The sequence below is a fragment of the Callithrix jacchus genome, chromosome 2, assembly GCF_049354715.1.
Source record: "Callithrix jacchus isolate 240 chromosome 2, calJac240_pri, whole genome shotgun sequence".
Classification (NCBI taxonomy): Eukaryota; Metazoa; Chordata; class Mammalia; order Primates; family Cebidae; genus Callithrix; species Callithrix jacchus.
In genome coordinates this window covers 152,493,930-152,516,994 of record NC_133503.1, presented here as the reverse complement: position 1 = coordinate 152,516,994, position 23,065 = coordinate 152,493,930, and the positions used below count along the sequence as shown (strand labels likewise).

Sequence of the window (23,065 nt, the reverse complement as noted above, 5' to 3'; positions counted from 1 at the left end):
ACATCCTGAGGGATGAATTAGTCCTCTTCTCTGCCTAGCCAGGATAATAATACCTCAGTCATACCCCAGATGCAAGAGAACACTCCAGTTTTCGTATCTTCCAGGAGAATGACCTCAACAGCTTCTGAAAGCTGGAACACTGAATACACTTTTTGTTAGAGAATTATCTTCCTTAAATGGGTGAGTTGATTTAAAAAAAGTCTGGGATGGGTTAAGATTTTAAAAAACTTTTCTCTTTAAATTTTATTTATTATTATGTTTCAGTTTTGCATTTTTATTTTGAAATAATTATAGTTTCACAGAAAATTACCAAATGCTTCACCCAGTGTCCTCTAATGGTAACACTTTGTGTGACTATAAAACATTAGCAAAACCCAGATGTTGGCATTGGTACAATTGGCAGAGTTTATTTAGTTTTTAAAAGTGATCCCAGCCTTTTTCTGGTCCCTGGCTGGACAGGGTCAGCCCCTTCCTTCATTTTCCCTGTTCAGGAGGGGCTTACTCTCCCAGACTTGTTCTCAGCTTTTCCAGGGACAAATGAAGGAAGCAACTGGAGAGAAGAAACTAAGTAGAGGTTTGGAGATGTTTCTCAGGCTATTCTGAGAACAGCAGATCTGGTAAGTGAGAGAAGTGGGTAAGGAAATAAATGGGAAGATATTAAATATCGCTCTTGAGTGTGAGTAAACCATTTTTCTCTTCTATCACATCCCAATTAACACAGAAGACTTCCGTGACCAAATGTGGTGGGGGGGGGTTCCCGTGTACACCAATCAATCAATTGCTTCTGCAGCAGGCACCCGCTGGGTGTCCTCCAATTCAATTCTGACACCGTCTACAGGGAGATACCATCAGATCTCAAAGGATGAGGGCTCAGTCCCACAAGATCACCGCTTCCTTCTTACCAGTCACAAGTCTGGGCCTTCTGAGCTTCTGACTGGCTTCAATTTGGGGTTCCCATGACCCCCTCTTTCAGTTTAATTTGCTGGAGTGACTTACTGAAGTCAGGGAAATACTTACTTACTCTTACCAGTTTATTATGATGGATATCTGAAAGGGTGCAAATAAATGGTCAGATGAAAACATGCATAGGGTGAGGTCTGGAATGGTCCTGAGTACAGGAGCTGCTGTCCTCATGGAGTTGCGATACATACCCCACTCCTAGCACGCGAATTTCTTCTTCACCTTCTGCCAGTTTCCACGTATTTGGTGCCACAGAAGCTCTCTAACCCTGTCCTTTGGGCTTTTTTTGAGACTGCAGTGATTGTTCATAATTGAAGCAGGGACAACTGTGTCAAAATGTGATTGGCTAAGAAGGGTGTGCTCTAAACCCAGCAAGGCCTGACTGTTCAGATTCTTTTTGGCTTCTGTGAGAAGTATCCCTTCCTCCTGGGAATGGGGCAGGACGCCTTCTGAAATGAGGGTCTTATGACCTACAATCAGACAGTTCAAGACGGAAAGGTAGGGAACCATTAGAGTATATTTTTAGTTTCTAAGATCTGCCTTGGGAAACAAAGGGGGCAGGTGAAAGGAGGGCAGGAGATGGTCAGAGAGAGATTGCATTTTCTCAAGCCTGCTTCTGGGATCTAAATTGCTCCGACATTACAACAAAGCACTGTCGCAAGGGCTATGGGTGTTATGAGCCAGAAACCATGGATGAAAACATATATATAAATTAGTGTCACAGCTATAGTCTCTGGATGTGCCATTCCCCACCCATAGTGTTAGAGAATTTCAAGTAATGGCCTTTATTTTGCAATCTCTTTCAGGTGTTATAATACTGTCTTCTAAATGCTGCCTTGACCCGGTTTTGAGGCCCTGTCTAGAGGCCAGTGAGTTTCCCTTCCTAGACAGGCAAGTGGTCCACACTTTGACTACCTCCCTAATTGGGCTGTCACTCTCTGGGCCACTGTCCACCCACCCTGATCACCCCAGGGCCAGTACCAGACAAACAGGGACAGCCCCTGTGCCCCAGAGCCCGCTGAAATTATTCCAACTAGCCCATCCTATGTCTGCTGACCTTGCCTGGTGGGTTCCTTCCCTGTAAGCTAGAATAAAGGTGTTCCTCCACAGATTACCCTCCATCTGCCTCCTGAGGGGGTCCTGATTCCTGGTGTGACCTCCTTTTCAATGACCGTCTTTTCAATGACGTTGCTTCCTGATCTCTTGGCCTTACCACACTTAAAAAATTAGAAACCTATTAAAACAGGTGGGTGGACCCTTTCACTGCACCATTTCTTGGGAAAAATAACTTTACGAGTTTCGGGTCAAGTGTGGCAAAAAAAGAAAAGAAAGGATTACTCTGACTGTGGACAGCCTGTGGCTTTCTTCGCCCATGCTGTTTTGTAGGATTACAGGGGGTAAGACGATGTGTGGGTTTGGCAATGTGTATGTGTGCATATACGTTTGCACTGTTTTTTTCATGTAACAACTTTCATGGAACTTAAAGAATAATACATCATTGCAACTTATCCATATTAACAATTTTAACTACTTTATGATATTGTATTTTATGAATGTACCATCACTTACTTAACCGTTGCTCTGTTTTTGTCACTTTGAGGTTTTTTTTTTTAACCACTAAAATAATTTGCTCATCTTTGAGCATCTTTGTACAAAATCTCTGTGTGTTCCTAGGATTATTTTCTTTGAATAAATTATTTGACTTAAAGTTACAGTAGTCCCCCCTCATTAGAGGTTTTCTTTTCGAAGTTTTAATTGCCCTCTGTCAACTGCAGTCTGAAAATAGGTGAGTACAGTACATTAAGATATTTTGAGAGAGAGAGATGACATTCACACAACTTTTATTATAGGATATTGTTATAATTGTTTTATTAATTATTTCTTACTATGTCTAACTTGTAAATTAAACTTTAATTATAGGTATGTATGTGTATGAGGAAACATAGTATATATAAGGTTCAGTACTACCCATGGTTTCAGGAATCCACTGAAGGTCTTGGGGTACCTCCCCTGCAGATAAGCAGGGACTACTTCCATATTAAGTTAAAAGATATTTGAATGTCTTGCTCAGGGACACAAGTCCTGGTTTATAACACAGATGGTTTTGAGCATGCTATGAAAATGCTAAGCCAGAAATCATTTCAGAGTAATTAATTTTGTAGTCTCCTGCTCATGAAAGCCATCTCCTGATTTAACCTGCTGTAATTATGGGTCAAGAGTTAACTTCTATTACAATCTCTTTTTAATCTGAGATTGTCATTCAACTTTTCTTTTCTCACTCAGTACAGAAAACCTATTTATTAAGCCATTAGTCAATTTGCTCTTTTTAAAGACAGCTCATGTCCTTTGTTCTTTTCTAGTGCCTGCTAAGTCTCTATTTTCCCATTAGGAAATTTATTGTTGTGACCTGGCATTTAGTTTAGTAATGTAAAAGAAATGAAAAAGCAGTTGATGATGTGGGGCAGAGACCCCCAGGTCTCAAAGTGAAGGTTACATGGAATCCTCTGAGGAGTAGGTCTTGTCACTTCAGGTGTTTTGTGACTATGGGAGAAGACCTGAATTAGCCAGTGTGTTCGAAGGCATGATTTTCCAACTCTGTTTCTGAGTTCCACCGTGAGCCCTAATCAGGGGCATTTTCTGAGAAATTGATGCAGAAGTGAACATGCTTCTTTCATGTTAATTCACAAAAATTTCAAATTTTTTGAGAACTTATGGTAGTAGAAAATCTAGGACATAACCTATACTATAATGACATTTTCTTTTTTTTTATTTTTTATTGCATTTTAGGTTTTGGGGTACACATGCAGAACGTGCAAGACAGTTGCATATGTACACACATGGCAGTGAGTTTTACTTCCTTTCTCCCCTTCACCCACATTTGTCATTTTTCCCCAGCTATCCCTCCCCAGCTCCCCCCGCCGCTGGCCGTCCCCTTTTCCCCCCAATAGACCCCAGTGTTTAGTACTCCCCTCCCTGTGTCCATGTGTTCTCATTTTTCATCACCCTCCTATGAGTGAGAATATGCTGTATTTCATTTTCTGTTCTTGTGTCAGTTTGCTGAGGATGATGTTCTCCAGATTCATCCATGTCCCTACAAACGACACGAACTCATCATTTCTGATTGCTGCGTAATATTCCGTGGTGTATATGTGCCACATTTTCCCAATCCAGTCTATCATCGATGGGCATTTGGGTTGGCTCCTGGTCTTTGCTATTGTAAACAGTGCTGCAATGAACATTCGTGTGCATGTGTCCTTATAGTAGAACGATTTATAGTTCTTTGGATATATACCCAGTAATGGGATTGCTGGGTCAAATGGAATTTCTATTTCTAAGGCCTTGAGGAATCGCCACCCTGTCTTCCACAATGGTTGAACTAATTTACACTCCCACCAACAGTGTAAAAGTGTTCCTTTTTCTCCACATCCTCTCCAGCATCTGTTGTCTCCAGATTTTTTAATGATTGCCATTCTAACTGGCGTGAGATGGTATCTCAATGTGGTTTTGATTTGCATCTCTCTAATGACCAGTGATGATGAGCATTTTTTCATATGATTGTTGGCCTCATATATGTCTTCTTTTGTAAAGTGTCTGTTCATATCCTTTGCCCATTTTTGAATGGGCTTGTTTGTTTTTTTCCTGTAAATCTGTTTGAGTTCTTTGTAAATTCTGGATATCAGCCCTTTGTCAGATGGGTAAACTGCAAAAATTTTTTCCCATTCTGTTGGTTGCTCATTCACTCTAGTGACTGTTTCTTTTGCTGTGCAGAAGCTGTGGAGTTTGATTAGGTACCATTTGTCTATTTTGGCTTTTGTTGCCAATGCTTTTGGTGTTTTGTTCAGGAAGTCCTTGCCTACTCCTATGTCCTGGATGGTTTTGCCTAGATTTCCTTCTAGGGTTTTTATGGTGTTAGGTCTTATGTTTAAGTCTTTAATCCATCTGGAGTTAATTTTAGTGTAAGGTGTCAGGAAGGGGTCTAGTTTCTGCTTTCTGCACATGGCTGGCCAGTTTTCCCAACACCATTTATTAAACAGGGAATCCTTTCCCCATTGCTTGTTTTTGTCAGGTTTATCAAAGATTGTATGGTTGTAGATATGTTGTGTTGCCTCTGATGCCTCTGTTCTGTTCCATTGGTCTATATCTCTGTTTTAGTACCAGTACCATGCTGTTTTGATTACTGTAGCCTTGTAGTATAGTTTGAAATCCGGTAGTGTGATGCCCCCCGCTGTGTTCTTTTTGCTTAGAATGGACTTGGCTATGCGGGCTCTGTTTTGGTTCCACATGAAGTTCATGGTGGTTTTTTCCAGTTCTGTGAAGAAAGTCAATGGTAGCTTGATGGGGATAGCGTTGATTCTGTAAATTACTTTGGGCAGTATAGCCATTTTCACAATATTAATTCTTCCTAACCATGAACATGGAATGTTTTTCCATCTGTTTGTGTCCTCTCTTATTTCGTTGAGCAGTGGTTTGTAGTTTTCCTTGAAGAGGTCCCTTATGTTCTTTGTGAGTTGTATTCCTAGGTATTTTATTCTCTTTGTAGCAATTGTGAATGGCAGTTCATTCTTGATTTGGCTTACATTTTCTTTAAATATGCACATCCATCTATACCCTCAATCGACACTTAATTTTTTTCTGATGAGAGAAATGCTGACAAACATGTATGGTTGGTGATGAAACCTCTAACTAAGAACATAAGGGTTGTATGGCCAGTACACAGATGAGCCAGCTTCTCCACCGCAGGCCTGCCCTTTGTCAGCTCTGAGATCCAAATCAGATGAAGCAGAAGAAATTAAAGTGCATGATTTGACAAGGAACTGACTCCCAAATCTTTTTTCTTGCTTTCACTTCCAGTCTTTTGGGCAGTTAACCGTCTTGCTCCTTTTCTTTTTACTCCTGAGAGTTTACCATATTAGAGAAGTGAAAGAATAAATGAATACAAGTTCCAAGAATCTACTTATATAAGTAAAGTTTCTTTCTTTTATTTTTTAATTAGTTGTACATATTCATGGGGTAACACAGTGATTTTTTGATACATGTAATGTATAATGATCAGATCAGGGTAATTAGCATATTCATCATCTCCAACATTTATCATTTCTTTGTTTTGGGAATGTTCAATATCCTCCTTCTAGCTGTTTGAAACTGTATAGTATTTTATTGTTAATTATAGTCATTCAACTGTGGTATAGAACATTGGAATCGATTCCTCTTATCCAGCTATTATTTTCTATCCTTTAACAAATCTCTTCCTATCTCTCCCTTCCCCCTACTCTTCTTAACCTCTAGGATTCTCTGTTCTACTTTTTACTTCTATGATATGATTATTATTATTTTTTAGCTCCCACTTATGAATGAGAACATGTGAAGTTCAACTTTCTGTTCCTGGCTTATTTCACTTAACATAATGTCCTCCAGTTCCATTCATGTTGCTGTGAATGACAGGATTTCATGATTTTTTATGGCTGAATAGTATTCTATTGTGTACCACATTTTAAAATCTACTCATCTGTTGTAATATGCATACATTGATTCTATATCTTGGCTATGATGCTGCAAGAAATATAGGTGCAGAAGTCTCTTTGGTACATTAATCTCTTTCCTTTGGATAAATGCCTAGTAGTGGGATTGCTGGATCATATGATAATCGTATTTGTACTTTTTTTTTTTGAGGCATCTCCATACTGGCCTTACTAGTTTACTCTCCCATTAACAGTGTACGAGAGTTCCCTTTTCTCTGCATCCTCACCAGCATTTATTTTTTCTTTTTTTGATGACAGCCATCCTAACTGGAGTGGGATGATACCACATTATAGTTTTGATTTTCATTTCTCTCTGATGATTGGCGATGCTGAGCATTTTTTCATATATTTTTGGCCATTTTTATATTTTTAAGAAATGTCTGTTCAGATCACTTCCCATATTATAATTGGGTTGTTTGTTTTTGCTGTTGAGATGTTTGAGTTTCTTGTATAGTCTGGATATGAATCCCTTATTAGACGAATAGTTTGCAAATACTTTCTTCCATCCTGTCAGTTGCTTTTTATTCTGTTGATTGTTCTGCAGAAGCACAACAAATACTGCCGTTTGTTTATTTTTGCTTTTGTTGCCTGTGCTTTGAGGTCTTCGACTTAAAATCTTTTTTCACACCAATGTTCTAAAGTGTTTCTTCTGTTTCCTTCTGGTAGTTTTTATTTTTTTTTATGTTTTTAATACAGAGTTTTGCTCTTGTTGCCCAGGCTGGAGTGCATTAGCACGGTCTGGGCTCACTGTAACCTCTGCCTCCCATGTTCAAGTGATTATCCTGCCTCAGCCTCCCAAGCAGCTGAAATTACAGGTGTTGCCACCATGCCCAGCTAATTTTTGTATTTTTAGTAGAGATGGGGTTTTATCATGTTGGTCAGGCTGGTCTCAAACTCCTGACCTCAAGTGCTCCACCCACTTCGGCCTCCCAAAGTGCTTGGATTATGGGCATGAGCCACTGTGGCTGGCCCTTCTGGTAGTTTTAAAGTTTCAGGTTTTATGCTTAGGTCTTTGTTTGACTTTGATTTTATTTTTATATAGAGTGAGAGGTGTGGGTCTAGTTTCATTCTTCTGCATATGGATATAGTTTTTTCAGCATTATTTATTGAAGAGACTGTTCATTCCCCAATGAGTGTTCTTAGCACCTTTAAAAAAGTCAACTGGCTGTAAATATGTGATTAATTTCTGGGATCTCCAGTCTGTTTCATTGGTCTATGTTCTGTTTTCAATGCCAGTACCATGCTCTTTTAGTTACTCTAGCTTTGTAGGATGTCTTGGAGTCAGGCAGTGTGATGCTTCCACTTTTGTTCTTTTGCTTAGGATCGCTTTAAATTTTCAGGGTCTTTTATTGGTTCCATACAAGTTAAAACTTTTACAAAAATGTATGTGAAGAATGTCATTGATATTTTGATAGGAATTGCATTGAATATGTAGATTGCCTTAGGTAGTATCAGTTAAGTTTCTTTTTCTTTTTTCTTTTGAGACAGGGTCTTACTTTATTGTCCTGGCTGGAGTGCAGTGGTGTGATCTCAGCTCACTGCAACCTCTGCCTCCCAGGCTCAAGTGATTCTTCCACCTCAGCCTCCCAAGTAGCTGGGACCACAAGCATGCACCACCATGTCTAGCTACTTTTGTTTGTATTTTTTGAAGAGAAAGGGTCTTGCCATGTTGCTCAGGTTGGTCTTGAACTCCTGGACTTGAGCAATCTACCTGCTTTGGCTTCCCAAAATGTTGGGATTACAGGCATGAGCCACCACACCTGGCCCACAACTAAGGTTCTTAATGTGACTACAGATATTTAGATTTTGCAATGGTTATTGTGAAAAGAATGGTTGCCACTTTGAATAGAGTTTTGATGTCAATGCATAAAGTTTTAATCTCTGCCTGCAAACACACAAATGAGGAACAGGCTTTGTATTTACATCTCTTAAAAAGTTTTTTGTTTTTTGGGTACATGAACTGTACAAATCATGCATGAGCTCTTCTAAATTCTAAAGAGAAAGATAAACAAAATGATGGTAAGTAAATGTTTCATTACTATTTATAATTTCAGCTAAATATTTGTTTGGACCAAATTAATGATGCTACAAGTTTTACTAATTTTTTTCTGATTGGCATTCTCATCCATTGGGATCACTTACATAATGATTTCCACAATGTGTGTGCCATGTTTTACAGTAGAGGACTCAATCTTAAATTATGATGTGGTTCTAGTGGGAACGTGTAAGCTGCTTTACAAAGATGGCCTTTAAAATGATCTACCTTCCACTACTTTATAATAATCTACTTTGCTATGCTCTTTGAAGGCATTACACTAGAGAGCAGAACCGTGGAAAGATCATAGGCTTTAAAAAATTCTACCTGTCATTCATCGCAAGCCCTTCCCTTTGGCATTTTCATCTTTCCACATCAGTTGCTACAATTTCTTTCAGGGTATAATTATGTCCACGTTATTTCACTTCCATTTCCTTTACTCAGTTTCGGGGAAGAAATCCTTAGCAAAATAACATTTAAAGCAACTGAAAGGTTTCAATTTTGAAGAAGGACATTATGAAACTGCATAGTAAGGGAATATAATATTTTCAATTTAATTTAGTCCATGTGTTTTGACAAAAGATAAAAAGAATTTCATATCATAAAAGAAAATAAATGTAACTCTAAGAATAGTGTATTTTTCCCCCAAACAATTTATTCACTATTCTTAGAATGTATTTGATCTTTGATATTTTTCCAGAGTCAGAGCCAAAGTGAATATTGTCAAAGACCATCCGGTTAAATGGCGTACATGGCTCCCTGTAGGCCTTCAATTTAGTGCAACAAGCATTTGTTAATCATCTCTTCATGCAGGAAAGTGAAACAGATGAGAGAGATACAATCAGTGCTTTGATTCTTTCTGAGGGAAAAGGACACTACAAGGATATATGCAATAATAGAACAATACAGAGTTTAATTCTAGGTCCAATAGCAAGTACTATTCATTACCATGTGGGAAACACTGAGCTAATTACTATAGCTACAAGGGAGAATAAGAAGACATTGTTTTTGCCTTCAAGGAGTTTATAGTCTAGAGGTGGAGAAAGGAGAAATAAAACAAGAATGAGGGTCTGAGCAAGAGAAAAATATTAATTACAGAAATCAATGTAATTGCAAGCTCTGAAAGCTGCTATACATCCATAGTCAGGGTGCCATGTTACATAGGGCAATCTAGTCTGTGGATCCCATCGCTGAGCCAGTGACAGTTAAGCTGAGATGATACCCCAGTCCTAGCTCACACAGATGATAATAGTTGAAGAGAGTTTAATTCAGGCACCCTTTACAGAGATGTGATGGGAGTAGGAGAGTCATGTGGGATAGTGAAGTACCTAAAGATAGTAGCACTGGTATCATCACATTCCTTGGGCTCAAAGGACGAGGGAGCCACTTCAGAACCCAGAAGGAGAGAGCGCTATGGAGAGGAGCTGGGATCTTTGGTTGAAGGACCAGAAATCCTGAAGTGACTTAGCAGAGAAAGGAGCTGAGGAAATAAATACTTCTGTCCCTCCTAGCTCCTGCTGGGCTTCTATTGGCTGAACCCAATGGGAAGCTGGTGGGCAAGGGAGACAGGCCCCAACAGGTTTACTTTCTGGGCCAGAGAGTAGAATGGGGAAGGGTGGAGAGCAGATCTGTGGAGGAAATAGAAAATATCCAACAGAGATGTGTAAAAATTGACAAGGGAAAGAGGTAGAGACAGAGTTCTAGGAGTGTGAGGAGGAGGGTAGATGTAAATACATGTACAAAGGCAGGGTGGTGAAGGAGGATTGTGTGAAATCCACAACCAGAGAGGATCAATCCAACCATGGGTTGGACTTAGGTCTATATCTTTAGAGCATTGGAAAGAGACATTGGAGAGTTTCATATGACATGGCCTAGGGGAGGTAGGGAGGGGAGAAGATGAACAAATGATCTTTGAAAAGATCAGGAGGGACTGGAGGATGCCAGAGAGGATGATAAGGGTCAAGATCAAAAGGTGTTAAAGTTGTTTTGTAATATTCGTATGTTTTATGGTCTAATATGCTGTATATATTACTCTTTAATTTGTTCTTGTTAAAGTTAAACTAATATATAGTGGATATCTTTCCAATTTAGTACCTCCTTTTAATAGCTGTATAGTATTTTGTTGTGTATGTAAATGTCTTTAATCTTTTTAAAGGACATTTACATGTGGCCAGTTTTTCCTCTTATGTGCAGTGACTGTTCCAGTATCTGAGGGGCAGATTCCTAGAGAAGAATTGCTGAGGGAATGCATGTGACCTGCTTGTAAGTACTGCCAAAGTGACCTTGAAAAGGGTTATACTGATTTTCACATGGGAGGAATATTTCTAACTAAATGAAATTTTATGCTTTCATAAACTAGAAAACTACTTCTATATCTAGTGACCATTATTATTTTTTCAAAAAAGATTTTTTTCTATTTAAAAAATAGCTTGAAAAATAGTAAAAAACTAAAAATATTATTCAACATTTGTTAAAAATCTCTAGATCTTATTTAGATATTGAAATGTGACTTTGTTACAGAATTAAAATTGTTGAGGAAAAGTACCATCTTGTGAAAAACTTCAGATATATCAGAGATTGGAGTAAATTCCAATGTGAATTGTAATGTTTTAAATGAACTATATTATTTATTCTATCAGATAAATTGATATTTTTTAGTAGCCAATAAAATCTTAGGCAACTTAACACACAAAACAACAACAGAAAGACAACCAAACCAAGAAACCTATAAAACTGGAAACACCACGTAAGTGATTTAATATGTCAAATATATTTTAATTACAAACTAAAACCACAATGTAGTTGCATTACTTCATTAATCATAGTTTCATAAACACCAAAATGAAGAGGAAAAGAGAATAAAAAGTAGCAGTGATTTTCTGGAACAGAGAAATATATTAGTCAAAACTTTGGGATGCAAGTGACAAAGCCTAACTCAATGAGGGCCGAGCACAAAAACAGAATTTGCTTGTACCAGCACTAGAAAACACAGAACAGAATTGGCTACAGGTACCTGAACCAAATACTTAAAGAATGTCGGCTGATTGGGTTCCGTCTTCCACACTCTATTCTCCATCATTCTCCTTCCCTCATGTTTTAACTCATTTCTCTCCGTGTTTCCTTCCTTCTGCACATGGCAGGCAAGATGGCCAGCAGCAGTCCAGGACTAGAAGATCAGAGCTTTACCAGCTCTGATTGGAATTTACTCCAATCTGTGATATATCTGAAGTTTTTCACAAGAAGGTACTTTTCCTCAACAATTTTAATTCTGTAACAAAGTCACATTTCAATATCTAAATAAGATCTAGAGATTTTATTTTATTTCTAGCCCAAGGGCAAGAAAGCTGCTTCTTTTTAGAGGGGACAGGGATGATTCTTAGCAGAATTAGCCCTAATCTTAAGAACATTTTAAGCTCTCTGCAATGCACTTTCTACATTTGTAAAAGCTTTGTGAGTTTAAATCAATGTTGTATGTAACATATGAGGCAGTGCCAGGTGCAAGGTAGATGTCCAATAAATGGTAGCTCGAAAGAAAGAGAAAGTTGAGAAAGGTGTGCTTTGGAGAGGAAGACAATGAGTTGTCATGTTCTAGTGGTGTCTGAGGTGCTCATGAGAGACTTAGAAAGAAATGTCTAGCAGGCAACCACTAACAGGGATCTGAGACTTGGAGGTAACATTTGGGAGAGATTGTGGTTAGAATCACGAGAGTTTGTTACATATTTTAAGGCCTCTTTGTGCTGGCCAAAGAAATCCTAGCTTGTAGTTACAAACATGGGTGCTGTGCTGGGAAGAGCTCAAGGCAGGGCCGTGCCCTAGAGGTGAGTTGGAGCAATATCCCTCCTGGGACTCTTGTGCTAAAACAGAGCTGTATTTTTCTATTGTTCTCTTAGGAGATTCTTGCCTGGAGCTTGGATTATTCCTTTTTCTCATTGCTATTTTTATCCACTTGATGGTATGGGTTTTTCTGAAATTTCACTTCATTTATTTCAAGCCAGTGCTTTAAAAAACAATCTATGCCGTTATTATTTCCAAGTACTCTGTGAGGTCACAAGAATGAACATTACAAATATCAATGAAGCAGATTAGAGCAGTTCTTTCTGGGATCAGATTCAAGATTTATCTATAGGACAGAGGTCTCTGGAGGAATCTGTGATGTCCAAAGGGCAGAGAATACAACTGTGGATATAGTAAGAGATATGTGTATTGTCCTGTTTGAGGCTGTAAACTACTGATTCTGAGGGGTCATTTGTAGAAGCTGCATAACTTTTAGTTTAATGTGGACCCCTAATTAGTGGTAAATAATAATACCTACCACTCAGAATGCTTAGGTGATATGAGAAAAAGTTTACTCCTAAAAGAGAAAATGGAGGGAATTTACATTTAATAACAGGATGCGTATAATAGTCTTTAACACTACGGTAACAAATCATCACAAACTCAAGAGCTTAAAACAACACACATTCATCATCTCATACTTCTGTAAGTCAGAATTGTAGGTTGGCTAGGCTGATTTCTCTGCTCCAGAGCTCACAAAACCTAAATTAACTTGTTGGCCGGAGTGCATTCTTTCCCCAGGGGGCTCTAGGGAAGAGTTCACTTCCAAGCTTATTCAGGTTGTTGGCCAAATTCAGTTTTATGTGTTTGCAGGACTGAGGTCCTCACTTTCTTGCTGGATTTTGGCCAGCATCTGTATCAGCTTTTAGGGGCCACCTGGATTCTTTGGCTCACGGCCCCTTCCTCCATCTTCAAAGCCAGCAATGGTGGGTGGAGTCCCTCTCACACTCTGCATCCCTCTGATCTCTTCTTAGGTCTCCTCTGTCCTGCAGCACGTCTCTGAAGGACTCTTTTGCCTTCCTCTTCTGCTTCTAAGGGCTTATGTGATCATAATCGTGCCTACCTAGATCATCCAGAATAATCAATCTCCCTATTTTAAAGTCAGCTCATTGGTTACCTTAATTCTGTTTGCAACACTCCTTCATAGTAGCACTTAGTTTGTATTCAATTGAACAATTAGAGATAAAAATCTTGGGGGGACATCTTTAAAATTCTGCCTATCACAGTGGGTTAAATGGGATTGCTAAAGCTTCTTCCCCGGAGGATCTCTATAGGGCTTTTTAGGAGTTCTCAAGTTTCTTTCAGAATTTAGGACATTCTCAATGATTATGTTAATAGAATTTAAGAGTCTGATCTACATAGATCCGCAAGAGAGTAGAGAAAATACAGTGTGTGTGTGTGTGTGTGTGTGTGTGTGTGTGTGACAGAGAGAGAGAGAGAGAGAGAGAGAGAGAGAGAGAGAGAGAGAGAGAGAGCCAGACAGACAGACAGACAGAGGAATGTGCCCAAACTGGGGAAGCCACTCTGGCAGATGGTGTAATTTTAAGGCCTGGCTGGGTGGTCAGCATCAGCATGAGTCTGCATCTGGTGCAGTTAGAAGCAATAGCTGTAGGAAGGAAGAAAGCCAGTGGATTTTTTTTGGTTGGTTCTTGGATATGTTCAGGACGTGTTAGGGGCTGAACAATTTTATCCCCCAATTCATATATTGCAGCTCTAACTCCTGGTCCCTGTGAATGTGACTATATTTAGAGACAGGGTCTTTAAAGAGGTAATTAAGTTAAAATTAAGTCATTCAGGTGGGTCTTAATCCAACACCACTTGTGTTCTTTTAAGAAGAGGAAATTAAGACACAGAGATATATAGAAGAGACCATTTGAAGACACAGGGAGAAGATGGCCACCTATAAGCCCAGGACAGAGGCCTCAGAAGAAATCACCTCTTTGATTTCGGACACTCGCCCTCCAGAATTGTGAGAAAATAAATGTCTGTTTTTAAAGCCACCCAGTATGTGGTACTTCGTTATGGCAGCCCTAGTGGACTAATAGAGGAGGCTTTGTTTCCACAAGGAAAGCTGAAATCTTGGCCAGGGAGAAGCTGGTAGCTTCAGCCTGCAACAACTATCCTTCCTTCATCTGGTGGCAGCTGGGGTTTTCTCAGCTAGCACGGCCCTAGAAAGAATTCTAGTGACTGCCCACATCTACTCTGGGGCTCCTAGTAGTGGGTTCTCGACATTCCCACTCCAGACACCTGTCACAAATATTTGTGATGAGGGCACATGCTTAGAGTGGACATAGGAGAGATGTGGTCTCTTTCTTGGTGATTTCAGGGCCTGCTCAGCAAAGGGGTATGGGCAACTTGCTGTGCATACTCTGGTTTCTTTATTATCTTGTCCTCCTGCAACCCACAGTTTTGTGATTTTGGCAGAAGGGCTGTGGCGTGCCTAGTTTTGGAATAAAAGGAAGACTGGGGTAGAAGATCAGGTAGTCTGAATTCCTATCCCAATATTATAAATAATTAGAAATTTTACTATGGGCACATTGCTACTTTTCTTCATCTGTAAAATGAAATGGTTGCATTCCACAATTCTGTGATTCTGTGAATCATTGGTAGACATGCATTACCCAGATGGCTTAAAATATGAAATCTGAGAAACACTACCATACAAAGCTGAAACTTGAATTCAAACTTCTTTTCCTAGGCAGTGTGGAGAGCTTCATAACTTCCATGCTGTGGTGCTTCTGTTGGTGAATTTCGTTTAGCTATTCATTCGTTGTAGCAAAAAAGAAAGATTTCACAATAACTACTTCTTGGACAGGATGAAAGTTCAACTCAGGAAATCTCAAAGGTTGGCTATTAATTTGTTTTCTATTCTTAACCGCACTTTATTTCAGAGAATATTTTCCTCTGTGTCTGAGTGGTGCTCTAGAAACAGAATTTAGCAATGAAAACATGCTTCTCAAAAGCCCTGTCACTCTAATGAGCACCTACCCTGAAGGATATGCCCAAGTTCAAACTGTGGAACTCTAAGAATGTAAAATTTTCATCTGTTGTTAATTATTGCTGTATGTATATTTTCTAAAGTCAGATGGTTTGTAGTAAGACATTGAAATTCTATGTCCAGTAAATATTTGTATACATGTCCCCCACACATGTAGAATAAACAGAATGATTTTCCATTTCCTGTAAATTAAGGTTATTTTGAATTTGAAAATGCTTGAGAAGGAAAACAAGCCTCTAGGCAAAACTGTGAGGCTTAATTTGTACTCATTTTCCTTAGGATTTCCTTTGAGAAGTCAAGAACATGAAGTACAGGGTCTGGATGTGAAATTATAAGAGTTTTCGGTTGAGTAAAATTTCCATGAGCTTTGGCCTACCCTGTAGTTGGAATGTGAAATTTTGAGCAAGTCCATCTAAACTTCATGAATTTGGCAGACCATTATACTTCAATGAAGAATGAACACAATTTTTAACTTTTGACATTGAAAATATTTTACGTCTAGGCCATGAATTTCTTTGGAGAAATGTTATTTCTTCGATGAGGTGTACTTGATGATAAATTTGGGAGCTCTTACAGACCCAAATGTATAATTTGTAGTTGGTTATCTTTTATTTATTGATATTATTCCAAAACTTTTCAAATCTTTTTTTTTTTTTTTGGTCACCATGGAACGGTTCTCATAGATTTTAATCAAAAGTTGAAGAGAAAACTGTGATTTTTCAGTGAATTAAAGAATAATTGTTAAACTTTTTTTTTTTTTTTTTTTTGAGACCGAGTTTTGCTCTTGTTACCCAAGCTGGAATGTAATGGCACGATCTTGGCTCACCGCAACCTCAGCCTCCTGTGTTCAAGCAATTCTCCCACCTCAGCCTCCTGAGTAGCTGGGATTACAGGCACACGCCACCATGCCCAGCTAACTTTTTGTATTTTTAGTAGAGATTGGGTTTCACCATGTTAACCAGGATGGTCTCAATCTCTTGACCTCATGATCCACCTGCCTTGGCCTCCCAAAGTGTGGGGATTACAGGTGTGAGCCACAGTGCCTGGCCAAACTTTTTTTTTTTTAATTGCATTTTATGTTTTGGGGTACATGTGCAGAACATGCAAGATAATTGCATAGGTACACATGTGCAGTGTGATTTGCTGTCTTCCTCTTCTTCACCCACATCTGGCATTTCTCCCCATGCTATCCCTCCCCAGCTCCCCCCTTCACTGTCCCTTCCCCATTCCCCCCAATAGACCCCAATGTGTAGTGCTCCCCTCCCTGTGTCCATGTGTTCTCATCTTTCATCACCCACCTATGAGTGAGAACATGCGGTATTTCATTTTCTATTCTTGTGTCAGTTTGCTGAGGATGATGTTCTCCAGATTCATCCATGTCCCTACAAAGGATATGAACTCATCGTTTTTGATTGCTGCATAATATTCCATGGTGTATATGTGCCATATTTTCCCAGTCCAGTCTATCATCGATGGGCATTTGGGTTCGTTCCAGGTCTTTGCTATTGTAAACAGTGCTGCAATGAACATTTGTGTGCATGTGTCCTTATAGTAGTATGATTTATAGTCCTTTGGATATATACCCAGTAATGGGATTGCTGGGTCAAAGGGAATTTCTATTTCTAGGTCCTTGAGGAATCATCACACTATCTTCCACAATGGTTGAACTAATTTACACTCCCACCAGCAGTGTAAAAGTGTTCCTATTTCTCCACATCCTCTCCGGCATCTGTTGTCTCCAGATTGTTTAATGATCACCATTCTAACTGGCATGAGGTGGTATCTCAATGTAGTTTTGATTTGCATTCCTCTGATGACCAGTGATGATGAGCATTTTTTCATGTTTCTTGGCCTCATGTATGTCTTCTATTGTAAAGTGTCTGTTCATATCCTTTGCCCACTTATGAATGGGCTTGTTTGTTTCTTTCCTGTAAATCTGTTTGAGTTCTTTGTAAATTCTGGATATCAGCCCTTTGTCAGATGGGTAAACTGCAAAAATTTTTTCCCATTCTTTTGGTTGCTCATTCACTCTAGTGACTGTTTCTTTTGCTGTGCAGAAGCTGTGGAGTTTGATTAGGTCCCATTTGTCTATTTTGGCTTTTGTTGCCAATGCTTTTGGTGTTTTGGTCATGAAGTCCTTGCCTACTCCTATGTCCTGAATGGTTTTGCCTAGATTTTCTTCTAGGGTTTTTGTGGTGCCGGGTCCTATGTTTAAGTCTTTAATCCATCTGGAGTTAATTTTAGTGTAAGGTGTCAGGAAGGGGTCCAGTTTCTGCTTTCTGCACATGGCTAGCCAGTTTCCCCAACACCATTTATTAAACAGGGAATCCTTTCCCCATTGCTTGTTTTTGTCAGGTTTATCAAAGATTGTATGGTTGTAGATATGTTGTGTTGCCTCTGATGCCTCTGTTCTGTTCCATTGGTCTATATCTCTGTTATAGTACCAGTGCCATGCTGTTTTGATTACTGTAGCCTTGTAGTATAGTTTGAAGTCCAGAAGTGTGATGCCTCCTGCTGTGTTCTTTTTGCTTAGAATTGACTTGGCTATGCGGGCTCTCTTTTGGTTCCATATGAAGTTCAAGGTGATTTTTTCCAGTTCTGTGAAGAAAGTCAATGGTAGCTTGATGGGGATAGCATTGAGTCTGTAAATTACTTTGGGCAGTATGGCCATTTTCACGATATTGATTCTTTCTAATCATGAACATGGAATGTTTCTCCATCTGTTTGTGTCCTCTCTTATTTTGTTGAGCAGTGGTTTGTAGTTCTCCTTGAAGAGGTCCCTTACGTTCCTTGTTAGTTGTATTCCTAGGTATTGTATTCTCTTTGTAGCAATTGTGAATGGCAGTTTGTTCTTGATTTGGCTCTCTTTAAGTCTGTTATTGGTGTATAGGAATGCTTGTGATTTTTGCACATTGATTTTGTATCCTGAGACTTTGCTGAAGTTGCTTATCAGTTTCAGGAGTTTTTGGGCTGAGACGATGGGGTCTTGTAGATATACTATCATGTCGTCTTCAAATAGAGACAATTTGGCTTCCTTCTTTCCTATTTGAATGCCCTTTATTTATTTTTCTTGCCTGATTGCTCTGGCTAGAACTTCCAATACTATATTGAATAGCAGTGGTGAGAGAGGGCATCCTTGTCTAGAGCCAGATTTCAAAGGGAATGCTTCCAGTTTTTGCCCATTCAGTATGATATTGGCCGTTGGTTTGTCATAAATAGCTTTTATTGTTTTGAGATATGTTCCATCAATACCGAGTTTATTGAGGGTTTTTAGCATAAAGGGCTGTTGAATTTTGTCAAAGGCCTTCTCTGCATCAATTGAGATAGTCATGTGGTTTTTGTTTTTGGTTCTGTTTTTGTGGTGAATTATGTTTATAGACTTGCGTATGTTGAACCAGCCTTGCATCCCCGGGATGAATCCTACTTGATCATGGTGGATAAGCTTTTTGATGTGCTGTTGCAATCAGCTTGCCAGTATTTTATTGAAGATTTTTGCATCTATGTTCATCATGGATATTGGCCTGAAGTTTTCTTTTCTTGTGGGGTCTCTGCCAGGTTTCGGTATCAGGATGATGTTGGTCTCATAAAATGATTTGGGAAGGATTCCCTCTCTTTGGATTATTTGGTATAATTTCAGAAGGGATGGTAACAGTTCCTCTTTGTGTGTCTGGTAGAATTGGGCTGTGAACCCTTCTGGACCTGGGCTTTTTTTGTGTGGTAGGCTCTTAATTGCTGCCTCAACTTCAGATCTTGTTATTGGTCTATTCATGGTTTCGACTTCTTCCTGGTTTAGGCTTGGGATGACACGAGTGTCCAGGAATTTATCCATTTCTTCCAGTTTTCCTAGTTTATGTGCATAGAGTTGTTCATAATATTCTCTGATGATCATTTGAATTTCTGTGGGATCTGTGGTGATTTCCCCTTTATCGTTTTTTATTGCATCTCTTTGGTTATTCTCTCTTTTCTTTTTTATCAATCTGGTTAATGGTCTGTCTATTTTGTTGATCTTTTCGAAAAACTAGCTCTTGGATTTCTTGATTTTTTGAAGGGTTTTTCGTATCTCAATCTCCTTCAGTTCTGCTCTGATCTTAGTTATTATTTGTCTTCAGCTAGGTTTTGAGTTTTTTTGATCTTACTCCTCTAGCTCTTTCAATTTTGATGATAGGATGTCAATTTTGGATCTCTGCACTCCTCTCATATGGACACTTATTGTTATATATTTTCCTCTAGAGACTGCTTTAAATGTGTCCCAGAGATTCTGGTATGTTGTGTCTTTGTTCTCGTTGGTTTCGAAGAACTTGTTTATTTCTGCCTTCATTTCATTGTTTATCCAGTCAACATTCAAGAGGCAGTTGTTCAGTTTCCATGAAGCTGTGTGGTTCTGAGTTAGTTTCTGAATTCTGAGTTCTAACTTGATTGCACTATGGTCTGAGAGACTGTTTGTTATGATTTCAGTTGTTTTGCATTTGCTGAGGAGTGATTTACTTCCAATTATGTGGTCAATTTTAGAGTAGGTGTGATGTGGTGCTGAGAAGAATGTATATTCTGTGGATTTGGGGTGGAGAGTTCTGTAAATGTCTAACAGGTTTGCTTGTTCCAGGTCTGAGTTCAAGTCCTGGATATCCTTGTTAATTTTCTGTCTGGTTGATCTGTCTAATATTGATAGTGGAGTGTTAAAGTCTCCCACTATTATTGTGTGGGAGTCTAAGTCTCTTTGTAAGTCATTAAGAACTTGCCTTATGTATCTGGGTGCTCCTGTATTGGGTCCATATATATTTAGGATCGTTAGTTCTTCTTGTTGTATCAATCCTTTTACTATTAGGTAATGTCCTTCTTTGTCTCTTTTGATCCTTGTTGCTTTAAAGTCTATTTTATCAGAGATGAAAATTGCGACTCCTGCTTTTTTTTGCTCTCCATTTGCTTGGTAAATCTTCCTCCATCCCTTTATTTTGAGCCTTTGTGTATCCTTGCATGTGAGATGGGTTTCCTGGATACAGCACACCGATGGGTTTTGGCTTTTTATCCAATTTGCCAGTCTGTGTCTTTTGATTGGGGCATTTAGCCCATTTACATTTAGGGTTAATATTGTTATGTGTGAATTTGATACTGCCATTTTGATGCTAGCTGGCTGTTTTGCCCATTAGTTGATGCAGATTCTTCATTTTGTTGATACTCTTTAGCATTTGGTATGTTTTTGGAATGGCTGGTACTGGTTGTTTCTTTCTATGTGTAGTTCCTCTTTCAGGAGCTCTTGTAAAGCAGGCCTGGTGGTGACAAAATCTCTGAGTACTTGCTTGTTTGTAAAGGATTTTATTTTTCCTTCACTTATGAAGCTCAGTTTGGCTGGATATGAAATTCTGGGTTGAATGTTCTTTTCTTTAAGGATGTTGAATATTGGCCCCCACTCTCTTCTGACTTCTAGGGTTTCTTCCAAGAGATCTGCTGTGAGTCTGATGGGCTTCCCTTTGTGGGTGACCCGACCTTTCTCTCTGGCTGCACTTAGTATTTTCTCCTATGTTTCAACCCTGGTGAATCTGACGATTATGTGCCTTGGGGTTGCTCTTCTTGCAGAATATCTTTGTGGTGTTCTCTGTATTTCCTGGACTTGAATATTGGCCTGCCTTGCTAGGTTGGGGAAGTTTTCCTGGATAATATCCTGAAGAGTATTTTTCAGCTTGGATTCATTCTCTGCATCACATTCAGGTACACCTATCAAAAGTAGATTAGGTCTCTTCACACAGTCCCACATTTCTTGGAGACTTTTTTTCATTCCTTTTTGTGCTTTTTTCCCTAATCTTGGCTTCTCATTTTATTTCATTGAGTTGATCTTCGACTTCTGATATCCTTTCTGCTGCTTGGTCAATTTGGCTGTTGAAACTTGTGCATGCTTCGTGAAGTTCTCGTGTTGTGTTTTTCAGCTCCTTCAATTCACTCATATTCCTCTCTAAGTTGTCCATTCTTGTTATCATTTCCTCAAATATTTTTTCAAGTTTCTTAGTTTCTTTGTATTGAGTTTGAACATGTTCTTTTAGCTCACGAAAGTTTCTCATTACCCACCTTCTGAAGTCTGATTCTGTCATTTCATCACACTCATTCTCCATCCAGCTTTGTTCCCTTGCTGGTGAGGAGTTGTGGTCCCTTGTAGGAGGTGTGGTGTTCTGGTTTCAGGTGTTTTCCTCCTTTTTGAGCTTTGGGGAGGTTTCTTCCCATCTTTGTGGATTTATCCACCTGTCATCTGAGTAGTTGCTGATTTTCTGATTGGGTCTTTGAGTGGACGTCCAGATTGTTGATGATGAAGTATTTCTGTTTCTTAGTTTTCCTTCTAACAGTCTGGCCCCTCTGCTGTAGGACTGCTGAGGTCCCTTCCAGGCCCTGCTTGCCTGGGGTACACCTGTAGCAGCTGCGGAACCATGAGGGTTGCTACCAGTTTCTTCTTCTGCTCTCTTTGTCCCTGAATGATGCCCATCAAATGTCAGTCTGATCAGTCCTTTGTGAGGTAACTCTTTGGATATATGGGGGTCAGGGAGCTACTTGAGGAGACTGTCTGTACTTTATACTTGAGGAGACAGTCTGTACTTTATAGGACCTGAAGTGCTGAGCTGTGAGCTCCGTTGTTCATTCTGGGCTGCTAGGCAGGTACGTTTAAGTCTGCTGCAGCAGAACTCTTAAAGCCCCTTTTTTTCCTCAGGTGCTCTGTCCCAGGGAGTTAGGGCTTTATTTATGAGTATCTGTTGCACTGTCCTGCCCAGCAAGGAGGCAGTCTAATCACTGCCTGCCTGTAGTGGCTATGCTGAGCTGCCATGGGCTCCACCCTGTTGCTGTGGGCTCTGCCCTGTTACCTTGGGCTCTGCCCTGCTGTTGTGGGCTCCGCCCTGCTACCATGGGCTTTGCCCTGCTGTTGTGGGCTCTGCCCTGCTGCTGTGTGTAATTCCCTGTAGTCCTGTTTATATGGGTGTGGTTAGAGCTGCCATGGTGATGGTAGCCCGCCTCCATAGTGGCGGACTCTCTCTGTTATGGCGGGTTGCCTCGGCAATGGCAGGCTGTGTCTGCAATGGCAGAGTACCTCCTTAGGGGTCGAGTGCCTCAGTAATGGCGGATGCCCCTCCCTCTCTGAGCTGCATCGTCCTGGGTTCAGCTGTGCTTGCCATGAAACTCTCAACCCTGAGCGTTTCCAATTGCTGTTTTGTTTGCTTTTGTGGGGGTGGGACCTGCCGAGCCTGATCACCTGGCTCCCTGCCTCAGAGCCCTTTTTTTTGTTTTTTTTTTTTTTTAAGTTGAATGGTTGACTCTCTCCCAGGTGTTCTAGTCGCCTGCTGAAAGGGCGCTGGGATCTGTGTGATTTCCTGTGCAGTGACCCACTGTGCTGCCTGGAACAACGTTGCTGCCTGGGAATCTCCTGGCCTGGCTTTCTGTTTAAGTCCCATTTAATCAGATGAATGTACTAATCTGCCTTCCAAAATCTCCAATTGTCGGTTTAACAGGGCAACCAAACCAGTGTATTTTGTACAGAGTGCTGCTGTGCTGCAGCCCTGGTCCAAACAGCCACGCCGGCCCAAACAGCCACGCTGGCGGCACATGGGGCTTCTACACCTGGGAATCTCCTGATCTGTGAGCAATAAAGATCCGTCTGGAAATGTGGCATCCACTCACCATCTGCGCTTTCATTGGGAGCTGCAATCCTGAGTTGGTCTTACAGCACCATCTTCTCCCCTCTCCCCC

The 23,065-nt window shown here is 39.9% G+C and overlaps 1 long non-coding RNA gene across 1 annotated transcript in view; it reads left to right on the top strand.

The window, feature by feature from the left end:
* The first annotated feature begins 425 nt into the window (after positions 1-425).
* Positions 426-23,065, top strand: part of LOC144581603 (uncharacterized) — a 146,512-nt gene continuing 123,872 nt past the window's right edge. The window contains exon 1 of the long non-coding RNA XR_013532640.1: positions 426-617. This is a non-coding gene — a long non-coding RNA (uncharacterized LOC144581603). The remainder of the gene's footprint in view (positions 618-23,065) is intronic.